Below are 20,996 nucleotides of genomic sequence, written 5' to 3'. Positions count from 1 at the left end.
TCAGTGCTTCAAGCACCCATGCCTCCTTCCACGTGTGTCTTCTCTTTTGTCCGATATCAGCTGTGGCCTCCATGGCACTTGCTCTCTCCTATGAGGCAGCCAACCTTGGTAGGCCTCTGTTAGCTGTGTCATGGGGAGGGTGGGCAGCCAGTCCTGAGAGAGGAATGAGTAGGCAGGTAATGGAGGCATAGAGTGGAGAAGGGAAGAGTGGCCCTGAAAGAGCATTTGGAGAAATAAAGGCCCCCACACACATTCGGATATGGTGATCTCATGGTGAGACGTGCGTGAGCACGGAGGACCAGCAGGGACCCTGGTTGAACCCTCTGGAGTCAGGATGGGGTGGTGCTGTGTCCCAGGGTGTGCTGATGGATGAAAGGGGACCAGGCTGACTTGTGTTCTCCAGAGAGTTGCATTTGAGTATAGCCCACATACAGAAAAGTGCACTGCAGACTCTCCTTGACCCAACTTAAATCAGGATCCCCTGAGCCCTCTGACCTTGGGCTTCTCCCTTTCCTTGTAGGATCCAGGGAAGATGTTTGAATGGGCACAGTGGCTCACACTTGTAATTTCACCACTTCGGGAGGCTGACGCAGGAGGATTGCTTGAGCCTAGGAGTTCAAGACCAGCCTGGGCAACATAGCAAGACCCTCATCTCTGCAAATAATAATGTAAAAATTAGCCAGGTGTGATGGCATGTGCCTTAAGTTACAGCTTCTCAGGAGGGAGAGTCAGGAAGAAGGCAGAAGAATCTCTTAAGCCTGGGAGTTGGAGGCTACAGTGAGCTGTGATCACACCGCGGTACTGTGGACTGGATAATGGAATAAGACCCTGTCTCAAAAAAGAATCTGATATGGTTTGGCTCTGTGTCCTCACCCAAATCTCATGTCGAATTGTAATTCCCACTGTTAGGGGAGGGACCTAGTAGGAGATGAATGGATCATGGGGGCAGATTTCCTCCTTGCTGTTCTCATGATAGTGAGTTCCCATGAGACCTGCTTGTTTAAACGTGTGTAGCACTTCCTTCTTCATTCACCCTCTTTCCTGCTCTGCCATGGTAAGACATGCTTACTTCTTCACCTTCTGCCCTGGTTGTAAGTTTCCTGAGGCCTCCCAGCCATGCTTCATGTACAGCCTGTGGAATTGTGAGTCAATAAAACCTATTTTCTTCATAAATTACCCAGTCTTAGGTAGTTCCTTACAGCAGTGTGAGAATGGACTAATACAGAAAGTTGGTAATGGGAGTGGGGCACTGCTATAAAGATACCTGAAGCTACTTTGGAGTTGGGTAATGGGCAGAGGTTGGAACAGTTTGAAGGAATCAGAAGAAGACAGGAAGTTGAGGGAAAGTGTGGAACCTCCTAGAGACTTAAATGGTTGTGACCAAAATGCTAATAATGTGGACAGGGAAGTCTGGGCTGCAGTAGTCTCGGATGGAGATGAGGAACTTATTGGTAACTGGAGTAAAGGTCACTCTCACTGTGCTTTAGCAAAAAGACTGGCAGCATTGTGCTCCTGCTCTAGAGATCTGTAAGAGACAGAACTTGAGCTAGAGAGATTATTTAGTGTCTGGCAGAATAAATTTCTAAGCAGCACAGTGTTGGAGAGGTCACCTGGCTGCTTCTAAAAGTCTGCGTTCAATTGCATAATCAAAGAAATGACCTAAAACTATAACTTATATTAACTGGAAGCAGAGCATGAACGTTTGAAAATTTGCTGCCCATTTTCCGGCAGGAATCAAAGGCTGCAGAAATGTACATAAGTAAAGAAGAGCTGAATGTTAATAGCCAAGACAATGAGGAAAATGCCTGCAGGGCATTTCAGAGACTTTCACAGCAGCCCCTCCCATCACAAGCCTAGAGACCTAGGAGAGAAAAATGGTTTTGTGGACCAGGGTCCAGGGCCCCACTGTTCTGTGCATCCTCAAGACTTGGCACCCTGCATCTCAGCTGCTTCAGTTCTAACTGTGGCTAAAAGGGGCCAATGTACAGCTTGGTTCATGGCTTCAGAGGGTGCAAGTCCCAAGCCTTGGCAGCTTCCACGTGGTGTTGGATCTGTGGGTGCACAGAAGGCAAGAGTTGAAGTTTGGGAGCCTCTGCCTAGATTTCAGAGGATGTATGGAAACACCTGGACGTCCAGGCAAAAGCCTGCTGCATGGGTAGAGCCCTCGTGGAGAACCTCTACTTAAGGCAGTGTGATGGGGAAATGTGGGGTTGGAACCCCTACACAGAGTCCCCACTGGGGCACTACCTAGTGGAGCTGTGAGAAGAGGGTCATCATCCTCCAGACTCCAGAATGGTAGGTCCGCCGTTAGTTTGCACCGTGTGCCTGGAAAAGCCACAGGCACTCAATGCCAGCCTGTGAAACCAGCCACAGGGGCTGTACCCTGCATTGCCACAGGAGTGGAGTGCCCAAGGCCTTGGGAGCCCACCCCTTGCATCAGTGTGACCTGGATGTGAGACATGGAGTCAAAGAAGATTATTTTGGAGCTTTAAGATTTAATGACTGCCCTGCTGGTATTCAGACTTGCATAGGACCTGTAGCCCCTTTGTTTTGACCAATTTCTCCCTTTTGGAATGGGGGAATTTACCCAATGCCTGTACTCTCCATTGTACCTCAGAAGTAACTCAGTTGCTTTTAATTTTACAGGCTCATAGGTGAAAGGGACTTGCCTTGTCTCAGATGAATCTTTGGACTTGCACTTTTGAGTTAATGCTGGCATGAGTTAAAACTTTGGGGGACTCTTGGGAAGGCATGATTGCATTTTGCAGTAAGAGAAGAATATGAGATTTGGGGGTGGGACAGGGATAGAATGATATGGGTTAGCTCTGTGTTTCTGCCAAAATCTCATGTCAAATTGTAATTTCCAGTGTTGGGGGACAGACCTGGTGGGAGGTGATTGGATCATGGGGGCGGATTTCCCCTTTTGCTGTTCTCATGATAGTGAGTGAGTCTTCATGAAACCTGGTTGTTTAAAAGTGTGTAGCACTCCCCACTCCACTCGCTCTGCCGCAGTAAGGCGTGCTTCCTTCCCCACCCTCTGTCATGATTGTAAGTTTCTTGAGGCCTTCCTGCCATGCTTCCTGTACAGCCTGTGGAACTGTGAGTCAATGAAACCTCTTTTCTTCATGAATTACCCAGTCTCAGGTAGTCCTTTATAGCAGTGTGAGAATGGACTAATACATAATCCTACTAAGTCATGTTAGCAAAAAATCTTCCCCTTCCTCTTGATATCTGATCAAATTCCTTGTCCCCCACCTTCAATGTCTTCTTCCCTTGGCCTGCCTTCAGGAAAACTTCTCTTGAGTTGGTCTGGCAAGAATTCACCCCTTATCTCTGAGGGTTTGCACTTGATAATTTTTCATCCTCCAGACACCCTGCTGCTTCTCGGCTTTAAGCCTTCACTTGTTCTTGTCCAAGCTGGAGTTGAGTCTGGCCTCCCAAGCCCCTCTGTAGTAGCTTACGGAATAAAGCCTGCCTCACCATGTGTTTGTATGAATGGAATTAGATGCCTGCCTGTTGCACAACATTGTGTAGGTTAGACTCATCCATGTTGCTGCAGGCAGCTGTGGATCCTTCTCTGTGCTGTGTAATATTCCATGGTGTGGGCAGACTTGAACATATGGATCTATTCACTGTGAGCAGTGGTTCTCATCCAGGGGCAATTTTGCCCCCAGGGGACATATGGAGACATCTGAGTGGTCATAATGAAGGGTGGTGTCTGGCAGGTGGAGGCTGGGCTGCAAGGCTCACAATGGCCCCCACAGCAGAGTTATCCAGCCCAGGTGTGAGCTGTGCCAAGGCTAAAGTGTGTATGTTTCTTGTTCATACTTTCTTTTTTTTTTTTTTTTTTTTTTTTTTTTTTTTTTGAGACGGAGTCTTGCTCTGTCGCCCAGGCTGGAGTGCAGTGGCACAATCTCGGCTCACTGCAAGCTCCGCCTCCCGGGTTCACGCCATTCTCTTGCCTCAGCCTCCCGAGTAGCTGGGGCTACAGGTGCCCGCCGCTGCGCCCGGCTAATTTTTTCTATTTTTAGTAGAGACGGGGTTTCACCATGGTCTCGATCTCCTGACCTTGTGATCCGCCTGCCTTGGCCTCCCAAAGTGCTGGGATTACAGGCGTGAGCCACCGCGCCCGGCCTTGTTCATACTTTCAAAAGAATGAACCCCATTACTGGGGGGGGAAGTCTCACATTCCCAGCATATGTATAGTTATAAGTTACAGATTTGTGTGTCTGTAGAAATGTGTGTATCATAAGACACAAGTTCCTAGTGGACTGTCAGGAACACCCGGGGTGGGCACTTCACTTTGGTGTCTGCAGCTCTCAAGTAAAATATGCAGGGATTGCAATGTTAGTGTCAGCAGCATCTCCACCTCTTGGTTCCACCTTTCAGATTCTGGGATGGACTCATCCCCTGACCAGTTGTGGTCAGAGAGTAAGCATCCTGAAGAAGTGGTGTCAACTATGATATTGGTATGAGCCTCATGGTTTTGTGTGAATTGTATTCCTCTTGATCTTTATTGAAAAAAAATTCCTAGACTGGGCACTGTGGCTCACACTGTGGCCCAGCACTTCAGAAGGCTGAGGTGGGAGGATCACTTGAGTCCAGGAGTTCGGGACCAGCCTGGGCAACAGACAGAGACCCTAACTCTACAAAATGAAATGAAATAATAAAAAACAAAAATTTCTTAAATTAGCAGGAATCACTGCTATAATGAACATATAGTAGTCCTCCCCACCAAATCCAAGGGGGATACATTCCAGTACCATGGTGGATGCCTAAAACCTCGTATGACACCAAACCGTATATACAGTTGTCCCTCCATATTTGTGGGAGATTGATTCCAAAACTGCCCTCAGACACCAAATCAGATGATGCTCAAGTCCCTGATATAAGATGGTGTGCATTTGCATATAACCTACATACATCTTCCAGTGTACTTTAAGTAATGTCTAGGCCAGGCACAGTGGCTCATGCCTGTAATCCCAACACTTTGGGAGGCCAAGGCAGGCAGATCACCTGAGGTCAGGAATTCGAGACTAGCCTGGCCAACATGGCAAAACCCCGTCTCTACTAAAAATACAAAAATTAGCTGGGTGTGGTAGCGTGCACCTGTAATCCCAGCTACTAGAGAGGCTGAGGGAGGAGAATCACTTGAACACGAGAGGTGGAGGTTGCAGTGAGCCAAGATCACGCCACTGCACTCCATTCTGGGAGACAGAGTAAGACTCCATCTCCAAAAAAAAAAAAAAAAAAATAGTCTAGATTACTTGTGTTCCCTAATACAATGTAAATACTTTGTAATTTTTATACTGTATTGTTTAGGAGGAGATGATGAGGGAAAAAGTCTGCACACGCTCAGTACAGATGCAGTGTTTTTTCAAATACTTTCAATCCAAAGTTGGTTGAATATACAAATGTGAAACCCATGCATATGGAGGGCTAACTGTATACTGTTTTTTCTTTTTTTTTTTTTTTTTTTTTTTGAGACGGAGTTCATTTGTTGCCCAGGCTGGAGTGCAGTGGCCAGATCTCAGCTCACTGCAAGCTCCGCCTCCCCAGGTTTACTTCTATTCTCCTGCCTCAGCCCTCCCAGTAGCTGGGACTACAGGCTCTGCCACCTCACCCCGCTAGTTTTTGTATTTTAGTAGAGCCGGGTTTCACTGTGGTTAGCTAGGATGGTCTCGACTCCTGACTGCGATCCGCCCGCCTCGCCTCCCAAAGTGCTGGGATTACAGGCTTGAGCCACCGCGCCCGGCCACTGTTTTTTCTTATACTTACCTATGATGAGGTTTAATTTATAAAATAATTTTTAAAGTAAGGGTTACTTGAACACAAGTACTATGATACCATGATGGTTGATCTAATAACCAAGGTGGCTCTTAAAAGTGACTGATGGCGGGTAAACAGTGTGGACACACTGGACAAATGCCTGGTTCCCATCCTGGGCGGGATGGTGTGGTACAGCCTGGAATTTCATCATGTTACTCAGAACACTGTGCAATGTGAAACTTATGAATTGTTTATTCCTGGATTTTCCATTTAAAATTTTCAGACCACAGTTGACCTCGGGTAACAAAGGTGGAGAAGTGAAACTGCCAATCAGGAGAGGCTACTGTAATTCAATCACAGAGGATAGAAACTCCTGACCAAAGAGGATATGAGATGTGGACTAGGTGAGTTCCAGATGGATTCTGGGGTAGCCTGGGCCATTGCAAGTGTGGCTGAAATGAGTGGGACACAGGATAGAGAAGAAGGTATCCTGGATTTATGTGGATGGTCCCAATCTAGCACACATGCCCTTAAAAGCAGAGATTACAGGCTGGAGTCAGATGCTGAGGAAGGAGCAAGTAGAGAGCTGAAGTGTGAGGACTCTACTCCCTGTTCCTGGCTTTAAAACTGGAAAGGGGCCGGGCACAGTGGCTCACAACTGTAATCCCAGCACTTTGGGAGGCCGAGGTGGATGGATCATGTGAGGTCAGGAGTTTGAGACCAGCCTGGCCAACATGGCAAAACCCATTTCTACTAAAAATATAAAAATTAACTGGGCATGATGTCATGCACCTATAATCCCAATTGCTTGGGAGGCTGAGGCAGGAGAATTGCTTGAACCTGGGAGGCAGAGGTTGCAGTGAGCCAAGATCGTACCACTGCACTCCAGCCTGGGCAAACAGAGCAAGACTCTGTCTCAAAAAAAAAAAAAAAAAAAAAAAAACCACACACACACACACAAAACAAAACAAAACAAAAACTTGTGTTCATCAGAAAGCAATATTATGCAAGTGAAAGAAGGGCAAGTGACAGAGTGGGAGAAGACCGTTGTAGAGCCAACAAAGGACTGGTCTCCAAATATATAAAGAACTCAGCATCTCAATAAGAATGAAACTTAATAGAAAAGTTGGCAAATGACTTGAACCAGCCCCCTCATAAACAAGGAAAAGTCCAAATGGCCAATAAGTGCATGCAAATGTGCCCAACTTTACCACTCATCAGAGAAACCACACTAATGGCTAAAATGAAAATAACAGTACCAAGTGTTGACAAGAATGTGCAGCAACTGGGAATCTTATACACCACTGTAGGGGGCACTGTAAACTAGTGTTATCTCCTAACCTGAACATGTGCACCCATGAAGAGACAGCTGCAGTCCTAGGCATTCACCCAACAGAAATACAAACCTGCTTATCAAAAGATACACACACAATGTTCATAGCAGTTTCCTTTGTAGTAACTCCCAACTGGAAACAGCCCAAATATCCATTGACAGGAAGGAAAATGAGCAAATGGTGTATTCACAGTGGAACATTTTATACGATCACATAAAATGATTATTGTGCCCTGGAGGATTACACAACCAAGTGAAGTGGTTATTGCACCATGGAAGATTACACAACCACATGAAAGGGTTATTGTGCCATGGATTATTACACAGCCTTGTAAAGTGGATATTGTGCCATAGAGTGTTACGCAATGGCGTAAAGTGGTTGTTCTGGCACGGAACGTTATGCATGGCAATGGGTTATTGTGCCATGGAGAGTTACACAACCGCATGAAGAGGTTATTGTGCCATGGAGTCTTACATAACCGCGTAGAGGGGCTATTGTGTCGTGGAGTCTTATACAACGTGTAAGTGGGTTATTTTCGATGCAGCATCACACAACCGAGTAAAATGGTTATTGTGCACGGAGCGTTAAACGACCGCATGAAGGTGTCAATGTCCATTGGGTCGTTCCACACCCCAGTAGAGAAGTGACTCCAGGCCCCAGTCCCCTACGCCGTGAGAGGAAGGAGACACAGCAGCCTACGAATGGGACCCGTGTAAACGAGATTCTGCTGCGACCACGCGCGACCAGGGTGGTGCAGGCTCGCAAGGGGATGTAGGGCTGGTCAATCTGAGAGACAAGGTGCTCGTCCGCGGCGGCTCAAGGACAGCCCACGGGCGCTCCGGGCGTTTTTTCGTCTGTTAAACCTCACCTACAAGCAGAGGCGAAGGGCAAAGGACCCTGAAAGGTAACAGTGCGCGCGCTCCCAGGTTCTGGCTGCCAGGCAGCTGCGGACACGGCCCTGCCCCCGACACACTAGGCTTCGCCCCCAGCGTCCGGTGTCGCATCCGGGAACTCTGCGCGCTCATGCGCAGAGCCCGAGAGCGCGCCGAGGTGGACGCTGCGGCCGCGGGAAGTGAGTTCTGTTCTCTCGCGGCCTCTCGGGCCTCAGTTTCCTCCATTCCCGCCCACCGGTCGCGGAGCCGAGACCTAGTGAGGGTGGCGTCAAGGACTCCAGAGCGGCTGGGGCTGGGCCGTGGCTGCGTGGCTGCTCTTTCTGTCTGGGAGGGTACGCGGCAGCCCTGCTCTGGGCAGGGACTTGTTAGGGGCGCTGGCTTGTGGTTCCGGGCGGGGCGGGTGTGAGGAACTGTCTCCGTCAGGCGCGGACCCTCCCGCGTGTCTTCTCCCCTTGGGGCTCGGGCGTTCTACGCGCATCTCCTCGCCGGGCGCGAACCCCTAAACGCCTCTCCCCGCAGGGCGCGAGCCCCCTACTCCCTCCTCTTCATGGGGCGTGGGCCCCCTATCCCCTTCTCCCCAGTGGGATGCAAACCCCGAATCTCCTCCTCTCTCCGCGTGGAGCGCGGACCCTCTAATTCCCTCTCCTGGTGGGCGCAGACCGCCGGTTCTCTCCGTTTGGGGCGGGGACTCATTTATCTTCCTCTGCCCTCCCACTGGAGCGGATCCCTTTTTTTTTCTCCCTTCCCTTAACCCTAGACTCCCCAGTATTCTTTTTTTTTTTCCCCTGCAGGCACAGATGGCCTTTTCTAACCTTCCCAGGGTGTGGACCCCTCGTCTCTTCCTGCACAGGCCCCTCCCTTCTCCCTCTCCTCTCCTCACAAGATTTGGACTTGAACAACCTATTCTGCTTCCCGTGTCTTACTCCCTAGGACGTTTTCCCCATTTTTCATCCTACTGTCCCTGACAACCCTGTTCTTCCTCCTTTTCCTTCCCCCAAGAGATGGCTTCCTCCTCTGCCCCTTTAGGGTTGGTGCGGATGCTTCCTTCCCCTTTCTACCCACTGTGAACATTCCCTGCCAGGCTTCCTCCCTTCCCTGCTGGGTTCTGACTCCACTGACTTGCCCTTCCTCGCTTCCCTGCGGTTGTATACTGGGCTGGCCTCTCCACAAACCTCTGATGCCCGAATGCTGACCCCCAGGGACAGGCCTCTCAGACTTTGGTATCCTCAGCTGAGCATCTGCTCTCCCTCAAACTCAGTCTTTCTAGTCTCCTTCCACCCACAATCCTCTTCGTCCACCTGGGTATTGCTCTTTTCCCCAGTCCCCACATCGTCTCTGTCCAAAATGCCATGCCTTAACCTTTAAGATAATTCCAGAATTCAGTTAGCTGGGCATTTTACAATGACATAAATAAAAATTCAAAAGTAGTATCAGAGGATCTCACATTTAGTAAGCATAGTTTCATCAAACTTTTGTTCCAGTTAGATATGTATGCAGGTCATCATGTACATGTGTTTCTCTCAACGCTTGTGTGAAAATTTTGAAAACCTCCAGGCTAGAGAAACCCGTACAAGGATACACATTCAACATGTCTCCTAAAGCACGCACTTATAATCCCAGCTGCTCGGGAGGCTGAGGCAGGAGGATCGCTTGAACCTGGGAGGTGGAGGTTGCAGTGAGCCAAGATCGTGCCACTGTACTCCAGCACTGACAGAGCGAGACTCTGTCTCAAAATAAAATAAATAAATAACATAACATAATTCCAGAATTCAGCCACATCACCACACCTCTTCTCCCTGGTACAGGTATCTTCTTGCTCCCCTGCCTCTGGCCTCCTCACGATTCAGTGGAAGCCTGTCAGGTCATATCTGTCCTCTAAACACTCTCCTTACTCAGTAACAGGCAGAATCCTTACATGCCCTAGGACTGGGGCAGCCGGGCTAAGAACTGTTTGCTGCTGGGTTGTAGGTGATGATAGAGCTTGCATCAGAGTGAAATTCCGTGCCCTAGCTTCTTCCTTGGGCAGTTCATTCTCTGAGGTTGCTTGGTTTTTGGGTTGTAGGCAGTGGATAGAGATTGGTACGGTCTGGGAAAGGAGCTCTAACTCAGAAACTGGATTGCTGGTCTGTGTGCTTCCTCAGTTTGCAGAGAGTGAGCATTTGATAGTGACAAGATTCTGCAGTTCTTTGCCTATTCCCATATTAGAATGCCTACTCTGAGGTTGAGGTCTTCATCTGTCTGATCCACTGCTGAATTATTGGTGCCTAGAACAGGGCCTGGCATACAGGACGTGTTCAGTAAACATTTGCAGAATGAAAGAAAAAGGGCCATCCCTGTGACTACAGGAAGCTGGCCCTTTTCCCACAGACTTAAGATCACAGAGGAGGTGTGTGATGCATCCACTGCACATCTGTCTAGTGTGCCCAGGCCGTTTTTTTGGTTTTTTAGAGCATTTTCCTTTGTAATACCAGTGCCTCAGGCAATATGGAGTATGGGGTGTTTGTGTGTGCTTGCGTGCATGTGTTTGAAATTGGCATGCTTTCCGTGCTATGAAACTTTGCAACCTGCTTCTCTCCCCAACCTTGTACTAGGTGAAGCTTTCAGCACACCGGCTTTCATTGCTCTGTAGTATCCTACCTTGTGAAAATGCCACAGGTTTTTTTTTTTTTTTTTTTTTTTTTGCCTTTCCTGTTGATGAACATCTTGGAAATTTCCAGGTTTTCAGCGTTTCCACCAGTGCTTTAGGGGACATGTTGAATGTGTATCCTTGTACAGGTTTCTCTAGCCTGGAGGTTTTCAAAATTTTCACACAAGCCTTGAGAGAAACACATGTACATGATGACTTGCATACATATCTAACTGGAACAAAAGTTTGATGAAACCATGCTTACTAAATGTGAGATCCTCTGATACTACTTTTGAATTTTGATTTATGTCATTGTAAAAAGGATGCCAGTGTTGATCCACCACATCTCTTAGCATTTAGGATTTTTTATTTCAACCTAGTTCTTCTGAATTGTTGTTCAGAGAGGCTGTGGTATGTCTTACACTAATAAAGACATGTTAACGTTGTGGGAACTACCCATAATATAATGTTAACTAGGAAAAACAAAAAAGGATCCAAGTTATATATACAGGTTGACTCCACCTGTTTCAAAATGATTCTCTGTGAAGAAAAGAGGAAGTAAATGCACCCAAGGCTCAACAGTGGGATTATAGATTATTATCATTGTACTTATTTATTTATGTTTTCCAGATTTTCTGCAATGAACATGCATTAATTTTGCAGTGATATCTTTAACATAAAATATTTAAACGGAATTTGAAGTTTTATTTAAATAGTAAGCTCCCTGCTGGATCCAGAATAGAATTATATTTGCCGTATTTTCACTTAACTTGTCTTCTCAGAAACATACTTAGCTTGCAAAGAGATTAAACGAGATTGAATTTGTATCAGCTGCCAACCACTGGGAGCAGCTAGAGGGCCAGTTGATTCCAGGGTTTGCCACAGGAACCTGTGAGTGCTTTGGACAGCTCTGCCTTGCCCTGACTCCAGTTCTTAGAGGCTGACACTTCTGGCCTTCCTTTACTATCCTGCAACAAAACCTATTGCCTGGAAAGGGCCTTACAAGCTAGCATTTTCCCAGGTGGTAACTCCATAGTTGTTTTTTAACAGCTTCTGGCTAGCATCATATTTTCCCCTCTTGAACACTTAACCATCTCTTGAATGCCTTTTGAGAAACCTGTTATAAGTTCACCTCACCAAGGTGTTAATGAATGATGATCCTGGAATATCTCTCCAGGAGGCATTTATATTTCCCTTGCCTACTTTATATTTTGACAAGTTTCTAAAATACTCTAACAGAAAAGTTGAAAAAAAAGAGTATAGTGAATGCCCATCACCCACTCCAAGATTCACCAATTAATATTTTGCCATATTTGTTTTATATGCCTGTAATATATAACACAATTATATATTATGTATTAATAATGTATATTTGTGCATATGTGTATACATATTTATGTATATATTTGTGTGGGGGCATATATGTATATGTATTTTTGTATGCTATATATGTGTATATTGTGTGTATATATGAGTATATATATTTGTATATATATCTGTGCATATATGTATTTTTGTGTGTGCATATGTTTATGTATGTGTATGTCTACATGTATATATATTTATTACAAGTATGACACTTTACTCATAAATATGTTGGGTCATATATTCTAATAATAAAGACATTCTTTTGCATAACCATAATACCATATCACATCTAAGACAATGAGCAATAATTTCCTGTTATCATGTGATAACCCATCCTTTTCAAAATTTCCCAATTCCTAATTATATATATATATATATATTTTTTTTTTTTTTTTTGAGACGGAGTCTTGCTCTGTCACCCAGGCTGGAGTGCAGTGGCCGGATCTCAGCTCACTGCAAGCTCCTCCTCTTGGGTTCACGCCATTCTCCTGCCTCAGCCTCCCGAGTAGCTGGGACTACAGGCACCCGCCACTTCACCCGGCTAGTTTTTTGTATTTTTTAGTAGAGACGGGGTTTCACCGTGTTAGCCAGGATGGTCTCGATCTCCCGACCTCGTGATCCGCCCGTCTCGGCCTCCCAAAGTGCTGGGATTACAGGCTTGAGCCACCGCGCCCGGCCAATTCCTAATTATATTATAGCATTATTATTATCATCTTTTTTTTGAGACAGAGTCTCAGCCTGTTGCCCAGGCTGGAGTGCAATGGCATGATCTTAGCTCAGTGCAAACTCTGTCTCCCGGATTCAAGTGATTCTTCTGCCTTAGCCTCCCGAGTAGCTGGGATTACAAGTGCATGCCACCATGCCTGGCTAATTTTGTATTTTTAGTAGAGACAGGGTTTCACTGTGTTCCCTAGGCTGATCTCGAACTCCTGACCTTGAGTGATCCGCCCACCTCAGTCTCCCAAAATCCTGGGATTATAGTCATGAGCCAGTGCACCCAGCCATTATGGTATTATTTTTGAGCCAAGTCTTGCCACAGTTGTGAAAAGAAATTAAATGTTGGGACTCCAAACTCATTTAGCCAAAGAGAAAAGTCAAGTTGGGAACTGGGTCAAACAAACCTGCCTCCCCTGTTCCTAAATAAGATGGCTACAAGATGAAATGCTACACGCCTCCCCCATATTTTGCCCACAAGGAAATTCCCGGTGAGCTGTTGTTAAAACTTAACCATGGCAATGCACATTGATAGCTTATCTTTACAAGTGCAGTCACCCTGGCCTGCCAGACAGAAATACGTATCTGATTGTTCCCCTACCCCATTTTGTCTATGTTACCGTAATGTACATTCCCCACATTTTTCCCCTGCTCTTTTTTTTTTTTTTTTTGAGACAGAATGTCACCCAGGCTGGAGTGCGGTGGCATGATTTCTGCTCATGCAAGCTCCACCTCCTGGGTTCACACCATTCTCCTGCCTCAGCCTCCCGAATAGCTGGGACTACAGGTGCCCGCCACCACGCCTGGCTAATTCTTTGTATTTTTAGTAGAGACGGGGTTTCACCGTGTTAGTAAGGATGGTCTCGATCTAAACTCGTGATCCACCTGCCTCGGCCTCCCAAAGTGCTGGGATTACACGCGTGAGCCACCATACCCGGCCCCTGACCCTTTTCTTAAGTGAAAATTGTGTTTCTCAATATCCAGCCTGGTCCCCTTTAAATTCTTTTTTTTTTTTTTTTTGAGACGGAGCCTCACATCATCGCCCAGGCTGGAGTGCAGTGGTACGATCTCGGCTCACTGCAACACCTCTGCCTCCTGGGTTCAAGTGATTCCCCTGCCTCAGCCTCCCAAGTAGCTGGAATTACAGGTGCCCACCACCATGCCTGGCTAATTTTTGTGTTTTTAGTAGAGACGGGATTTCACCATGTTGGCCAGGCTGGTCTCAAACTCCAGACCTCAGGTGATCTGCCCCCCTCGGCCTCCTCAAGTGCTGGGATTACAGGTGTGAACTACCGTGCCTGGCCTAAACTTTTTTTTTTTTTTTTTTTTTACTATAGGAGGATCACCCTGGCACGCTGGCTGGAGTGCCGGGGCCTGGTTCTTTGCTCACTGCAACCTCCCTCTCCTGGGTTCAAGCATTTCTACCTCAGCCTCCCCAGTAACTGGGATTACAGGCATGTGCCACCATGCCCAGCTAATTTTTTTGTATTCTTAGTGGAGACGGAGTTTCACCATGTTGGCCAGGCTGATCTCAAATTCCTGACGTCAAGTTATCCACCTGCCTTGGATAACCCAGCCCCCCTTTAAATTTGGAGCCCTTGACTGGGCACAGCACCTCATGCCTATAACCCCAGCACTTCAGGAGGCCAAGGCGGGCAGATCACGAGGTCAGGAGATGGAGACCATCCTGGTCAACATGGTGAAACCCTGTCTACTAAAAATACAAAAATTAGCCGGGCGTGGTGGTGGGTGCCTGTAATCCCAGCTACTCCGGAGGCTGAAGCAGGAGAATTGCTTGAACCCGGGAGACGAAGATTGCAGTGAGCCGAGATTGCACCACTGCCCTCCAGCCTGGCAACAGAGCGGGACTCCATGTCAAAAAATAAATAGATAAATTAATTAAATAATTTGGAGCCCTCAAAATCACTTTTGGAGAAAGCCATAGACCTGTCTACTGGGCACGTCCTTAACTTTAGCAAATAAATTTCCTAAGATGATTGAGACTTGTCTCCCCATTTTCCTCTGTTGACAAGGTTTTTGCACTGTTGTGGTTTTTTACTTTTTATTTTGAAATAATTAGGATTCACAGGAGGGTACAAAGAAACAGAGAGAGAGGTACTGTACACCTTTCAACTAGCCTTTCCCAGTGTTAACATTTTGCATACGGGATGCAGTGATTTGTTGTATCAAAACCAGGAAATTGACATTGGAACAACCTACAGAGCTTATCAGATTTCACTAATTATATATGCACTCGTTTGTGTATGTTGTCGTTGTGTGAAATTTTATGCTGTGAAGCTTTGTGTAACCACCATAATCAAGATTCTTGACAGTAGCTCACTACAGGACCCCCTTGTGCTCATCTTGGGTAGCCATCCTCACACTCCCATCCCCAGCCCCTAAACTCTGTCAGCTTCTTTTTTGTTTTTGTTTTTTTTGTTTTTGTTTTTGAGACAGAATCTCGCTCTGTCGCCCAGGCTGGAGTACAGTGGTGTGATCTTGGCTCACTGCAACCTCCACTTCCTGGCCTCAAGCGATTCTCCTGCCTCAGCCTCCCGAATAGCTGGGATTACAGGCATGTGCCACCACAGCCAGCTAATTTTTTTCTATTTTTACTGGAGACAGGGTTTCACCTGTTGGCCAGGCTGGTCTCGAACTCCTGTCTTCAAATGATCTACCCACCTTGGCCTCCCAAAGTGCTGGGATTACAGGCATAAGCGCCTGGCCCTGTCGACTATTAGTCTATGCTCCATCTCTGTAATTACGTTATTTGGTAAATGTTAGGAAAGTGGAATCATGAAGTATATTTATTTTTGAGATCGGCTTCTTTTTACTCAGTAGAATTTTCTTGAGGTCCATCCAAGTTACTGTATCAGTGGTTCCTTTTTACTGACAAGTATTCTATGGTATCTTAGTTTATTTTTTACTGCTATAACAATACCTGAGACTGAGTAATTTACAAAGAACAGAAATTTGTTTTTTGTAGTTCTGGAGGCTGAAAGTGCAAGATCAAGGCACAGGTATTTGGTCTGGTGAAGGTCTGCTTGCTGTGTCCTCACATGGCAGAAGGAAGAAAGACAGCAAACTCCTCCTGCAAGCCCTTTTTGTAATTGCATTAATCCATTCATGAGAGCAGACCTCTGACACCCCTCATGACCTAAACACTTCCCAGAAGGCTACACCTCCCAACACTGTTGCATTGGGAATTTAATTTTCCAACACATGGAGCCAGGTGTGGTGGCTCATGCCCACAATCCCAGCACTTTGGGAGGTCGAGGTAGGAGCATCACTTAAGCCCAGGAGTTGAAACCAGACTGGGCAACATAGGGAGACTTAGTCTCTAACAGTAACAACAAAACATCTACGTATCTATCTATATTTATATATACATACACACATATGTATATATTTTTCCCAACTTTGGAGGGCATGCATTCAAATCATTGCACATGGTATGAGTGTACCAAGGTTTGTTTAACCATTCATTCATTGGAAGACATCAGGATAGTTTCTAGTTACTGGCCATTGTGAATAAAGTGACCATAACTTTAGTGGACAGGTGTTTGTGTGAGCCTTTGTAAGTCTTCTATGAACGTGTGACGTCTTTTCATTTATTTGTATCATCTTTAACTTCATTGAGCAGTGTTTTGTAGTTTCCAGTGTATAAGTTTTTTGTCTCTTAAGATACTATTATAATTGCAATTTTTTCTTAATTTTCTTTTTGGATTGTTTGTTGTTAGTGTATAGAAATGCAACAGATTTTTCTGTGTTGGTTTTCTTTTTGTTTTTTTTGTTTTTTTTGGGACGGAATCTCTCTCTGTCCCCCAGGCTGGAGTGCAGTGGCGCGATCTTGGCTCACTGCAAGCTCCACCTTCCAGGTTCACACCACTCTTCTGCCTCAGCCTCCCGAGTAACCGGGACTACAGGTGCTTGCCACCACGCCCGGCTAATATTTTGTATTTTTAGTAGAGACAGGGTTTCACAGTGTGGACGAGGATGGTCTCAATCTCCTAACCTTGTGATCCACCCGCCTTGGCCTCCCAAAGTGCTGGGATTGCAGGTGTGAGCCACCGCACCTGGCCTAAAAATGGGAATGTTTTATATCATGGATTGTCCTGGTTGCCCAGCTGCGTACACATATGAAAACTCATGAAAATGCATCTAAAGACTCAGTGAGTCATCCACTTTGAATTTATTCTGTTTAAATTATGCTTCAGTTTATAATAAAAAGGTGGTTACAGCTTGGACCACAGTGGTAGAGGAAGTGTAAATTGGTAGGATACTGGGCGTATTTGAAAGTCAGAGCTGACAGCATAGGTGTGACTTTTGAGAAGAGGGAGAATGGAGGATGTCCATCCCAATGGAGCAGGTTTCTGGTCCCTTCCACTGAGAAAATGGGGTGGCTGTGTACTGGGATTGAGAAGACTCAGGGAGAAGCAGCATGGGCCATGCCACAGCCTTTGGTCTCTTCAGGGTGTAATGACGGGCAGAGTTCTAAGGGTTGGGAGGCCTAGACAGTCCAGTATGCATATCTGTATTCAGAGGAGGCAAGTGGATGGGACAGGTGAAGTGAGAATGGTAATGGGAGTGGAGAGGAGAGTGGAAGATGATTTGTGTTTGGATAGACAGAAAAGCAAAGCATCAGGAGACACTGAAGAAGCATCTTGGGGACAGTTGGAGATCAAGTTCTCTTCAGTGAAGGGACTTCAGAAATACAGCTAGAGGATGGGCATGGTGGCTCACGCCTATACTCGCAGAACTCTGGAAGGCTGAAGCCAGAGGATCACTTGAGACCAGGAGTTTGAGACCAACCTGGGCAAAATAGTGAGACTTATCTCTACAAAAAATAATTTTTAAAAAATTAGCTGGGAGTGGCCGGGCGCGGTGGCTCATGCCTGTAGTCCCAGCACTTTGAGAGGCCAAGGCGGGCGGATCACGAGGTCAGGAGATTGAGACCATCCTGGCTAGCATGGTGAAACCCTGTCTCTACTAAAAATAGAAAAAAATTAGCCGGGCGTGGTGGCAGGTGCCTGTAGTCCCAGCTACTCGGGAGGCTGAGGCAGGAGAATGGCATGAACCCGGGAGGTGGAGCTTCCAGTGAGCCGAGACTGCACCACTGCACTACAGCCTGGATGACAGAGCGAGACTCCGTCTCAAAAAAAAAAAAATTAGCTGGGAGTGCTAACATGCACCTGTGGTCTCAGCTACTTAGGAGGCTGAGGTGGGAGGAGCCTAGGAGATTGAGTTCAGGCTGGGCAACATAGCTAGACCCTGTCCCTTTTTAAAAATCATAATATCTAAAGTGATATTTATTCACTATCCTTCATCCATCTTCATACTCTCTTCCTACCATGCAAGTGTATAACTGAAAATCTGTATATTCCTGGTTAATTTATTTTGGTAGGATGTGTGTGTGTGCACATACGATTTTGTAAAAGCTTTCTGTGGAAATACGATATACATGCTAAAAAAATACATAAACGTAAAACTAAAAGTTTTCACAAAGTAAATATACTGTGCACTTTCAGTAAATATACTTCCTCTTTCATATGCCTAAGACATGTGCACATATTTTTGTGTACTCTTAGTTTATTCACTTTTGCAAATGTGTGGTATTTTACCATTCCCCAGTTGGTGACATTTGGATAGTGTCTAGTCTCAGGCTATTATGAAAAGGGTTTCTATGAGCATACATACACATTCTCTTTGTTGTATACTTGCAAGTGGAATTGCTGTGTCACAGAATGGGCACAGCATCAGATATAGTAGATACTGGCCTGGCTGATGTTGATATTTACACACTACCATTCTTTTTTTTTTTTTTTTTTTTTTGAGACAGAGTCTCACTCTGTCTCCCAGGCCGGAGTGCAGTGGCCAGATCTCAGCTCACTGCAAGCTCTGCCTCCCGGGTTTACGCCATTCTCCTGCCTCAGCCTCCCGAGTAGCTGGGACTACAGGCGCCCGCCACCTCGCCCGGCTAGTTTTTGTGTGTGTGTGTTTTTTTAGTAGAGACGGGGTTTCACCGTGTTAGCCAGGATGGTCTCGATCTCCTGACCTCGTGATCCACCCGTCTCGGCCTCCCAAAGTGCTGGGATTACAGGCTTGAGCCACCGCGCCCGGCCTACACACTACGATTCTAACTCTAGCAGCTTCTTCTCTAAGGATTCACAAATTTTCCCCTTTTCCTCTTCAGCCTGGGAAACAAAAGTCAAATGGAAGCATTAACTCGGGATGTTGTTGGGAAAGAACCATCCCATTTTGTGAACATGAAAAGGTTCTTCGGGGATGATTCGTGTTTATCTGCATTAGGAGAAGTCTGGGAATGTGAGGACCAGGTAGAAATGCTCCATAGAAATCCAGAGGTGCATTTGAGGCAAACGGCATCCACACACAAGGACCCAGAGCATCTATGAGGGGCTGTGGTCACCGTGACCATTGTGGTCATCTGCTCAGTCCTAGCTGCTTGTCAAAGAGGTCCTTGAACAACAGGTTTCGGTGAACATGATTCAAAGGTTAAACATATTAGTTACATACATAATTGTCAGAAAGGCTCTAAAGGTCAAATTCTTGAGGAAAATGATGACTGTAGAGCAGCCATCAGCCAGGGTGGACAACCTAGGCACCTGGATGAAGATCTAACAAGGAGATGAGCCTTCAAAATGTAACGAAGGAGGTAACTCCTTCAGCCTTTCTGGGCACCTTAGTGAACAACATGTAATTGCCAGAGAAAGGAACAACACAAAGGAGAAGGACATGAGGTGGTGTTTGATAAGGACACATGTCCTTATGAACACAATGGAAGTATCTCTGAAAATGAATACGATGACTGCAGTGAATGTGGACTATCCGTTAGAAATCTGATTTCATCAGTCACCAGAGGACTCATACTGAAGAGAGCCCTTATACCTGTAATGACTGCAGAAAATCCCTCTCTAAGAATTACAACCTGATTGTACATCAAAAAATCCACACAGGAGAGAAATCCTATAAATGCAATCAGTGGGAAAGCCTTCAATGCTGGTCCACCTTTACCAAGCATGAGAAGACCCACATAGGAGAGAAGCCCTGTGAAAGGAATCCCAGCTGTGGGAAGGCCTTCAGCTGCCACTCTTCCCTTGTTTTGCATCTCAGAAGTCATACTGGGGAAAAACTATTCGAATGTAATGAATGTGAAAAATCCTTTTCTGTTGTCTCCCACCTTATTGTCCATCTGAGAATTCACACGTGAGGAGATCCCTGTGTATGCACTGGGTGGAGAAAGGCCTTCACTGATCACACATAACTTATTAAACATGGGAGAATTCACATTGGAAAGAAACCCTCTATGTGTATGGAGTGTGGAAAGTTCTCCAACCACAGCAGTCACCTCTTTTGCAATAAAAAAATCATTCTGGAAAGAAATCTCGTGAGTTAATGTGAAAAAACTTTCATCAGGATTATGTACCTCATAAGGCACAAGAGGATTCATACTGGTGAGAAGGTCTGTGGCTGTAACCAGTGTCAAACTTTTCAGGAACATCGTGGGCCTCATCTGGCACCGGAGAACTCATACTGGTGAGAAGCCCTACAAGTGTAATCAGTGTGGCAAAGCCTTCAGGGACAGCTCCTGTCTGACCGAGTACAGGAAGGTATGTGCTCAGGCAACCTTGTACCAGTGTGTCTAGTGTGGGAAAGTTCCCAAGTATCTGTGCTCTTGCTGGACACCAGAGTTGACACACTGGACTGACACCTATGGGGATTCAGTGAGCATGTGTGGCAGTGACTGATCTGATTCTCTTTACTTACGCGTTGTCAGAGACTTCATGTTGAAGAGTTTATGTTGTTTGAAAATAACGAATCTGTTTTTCCCTGTATAAATGGAAGAACAAAGCCTGGATGACAGCACGTGTTTACAGCATGGTGCACTAAATATTTTATTTTATTTATTTTTGAGATGGAGTTTCACCCTTGTCACCCAGACTGCAGTGCAATGGTGCGATCTCAGCTCCCTGCAGCCTCTGCCTCTTGGGTTCAAGTGATTCTCCTGCCTCAGACTCCTGAGCAAGTAGCTGGGATTACAGGTACCCACCATCACACTAATTTTTTTGTATTTTTTTAAGTAGAGACAGAGTTTTACCATGTTGGTCAGGCTGGTCTTGAACTCCTGACCTGAAGTGATCTGCCCACCTTGATCTCCCAAAGTGATGGGATTACAGGTATGAGCCACTGTGCCCGGCCTGTACTGAATATTTTAAACCCACTGTTGAGACTTCCTCAGAATAAAGATTCCTTTCTTTTTTTGTAGGGGGACGG

General features: G+C 46.0%; 1 protein-coding gene and 1 long non-coding RNA gene across 2 annotated transcripts in view; both read left to right on the top strand.

Moving 5' to 3' along the window:
• ZNF329 (zinc finger protein 329) overlaps window positions 1-6,495 on the top strand; it is a 36,790-nt gene extending 30,295 nt beyond the window's left edge. The window contains exon 3 of the transcript XR_641127.3: window positions 6,053-6,495. The gene's annotated coding sequence lies outside the window, so the exon portion shown is untranslated. The remainder of the gene's footprint in view (window positions 1-6,052) is intronic.
• Window positions 6,496-6,708: 213 nt separating this feature from the next.
• On the top strand, window positions 6,709-20,578 carry LOC110740406. Its single transcript, XR_641131.3, has 2 exons — window positions 6,709-8,175; window positions 18,898-20,578. It is a non-coding gene; the product is annotated as an uncharacterized LOC110740406 (long non-coding RNA).
• Window positions 20,579-20,996: the final 418 nt, after the last annotated feature.

Source organism: Papio anubis, chromosome 20 (assembly GCF_008728515.1).
Source record: "Papio anubis isolate 15944 chromosome 20, Panubis1.0, whole genome shotgun sequence".
Classification (NCBI taxonomy): domain Eukaryota; kingdom Metazoa; phylum Chordata; class Mammalia; order Primates; family Cercopithecidae; genus Papio; species Papio anubis.
This window is presented reverse-complemented; position numbering and strand designations above follow the sequence as displayed.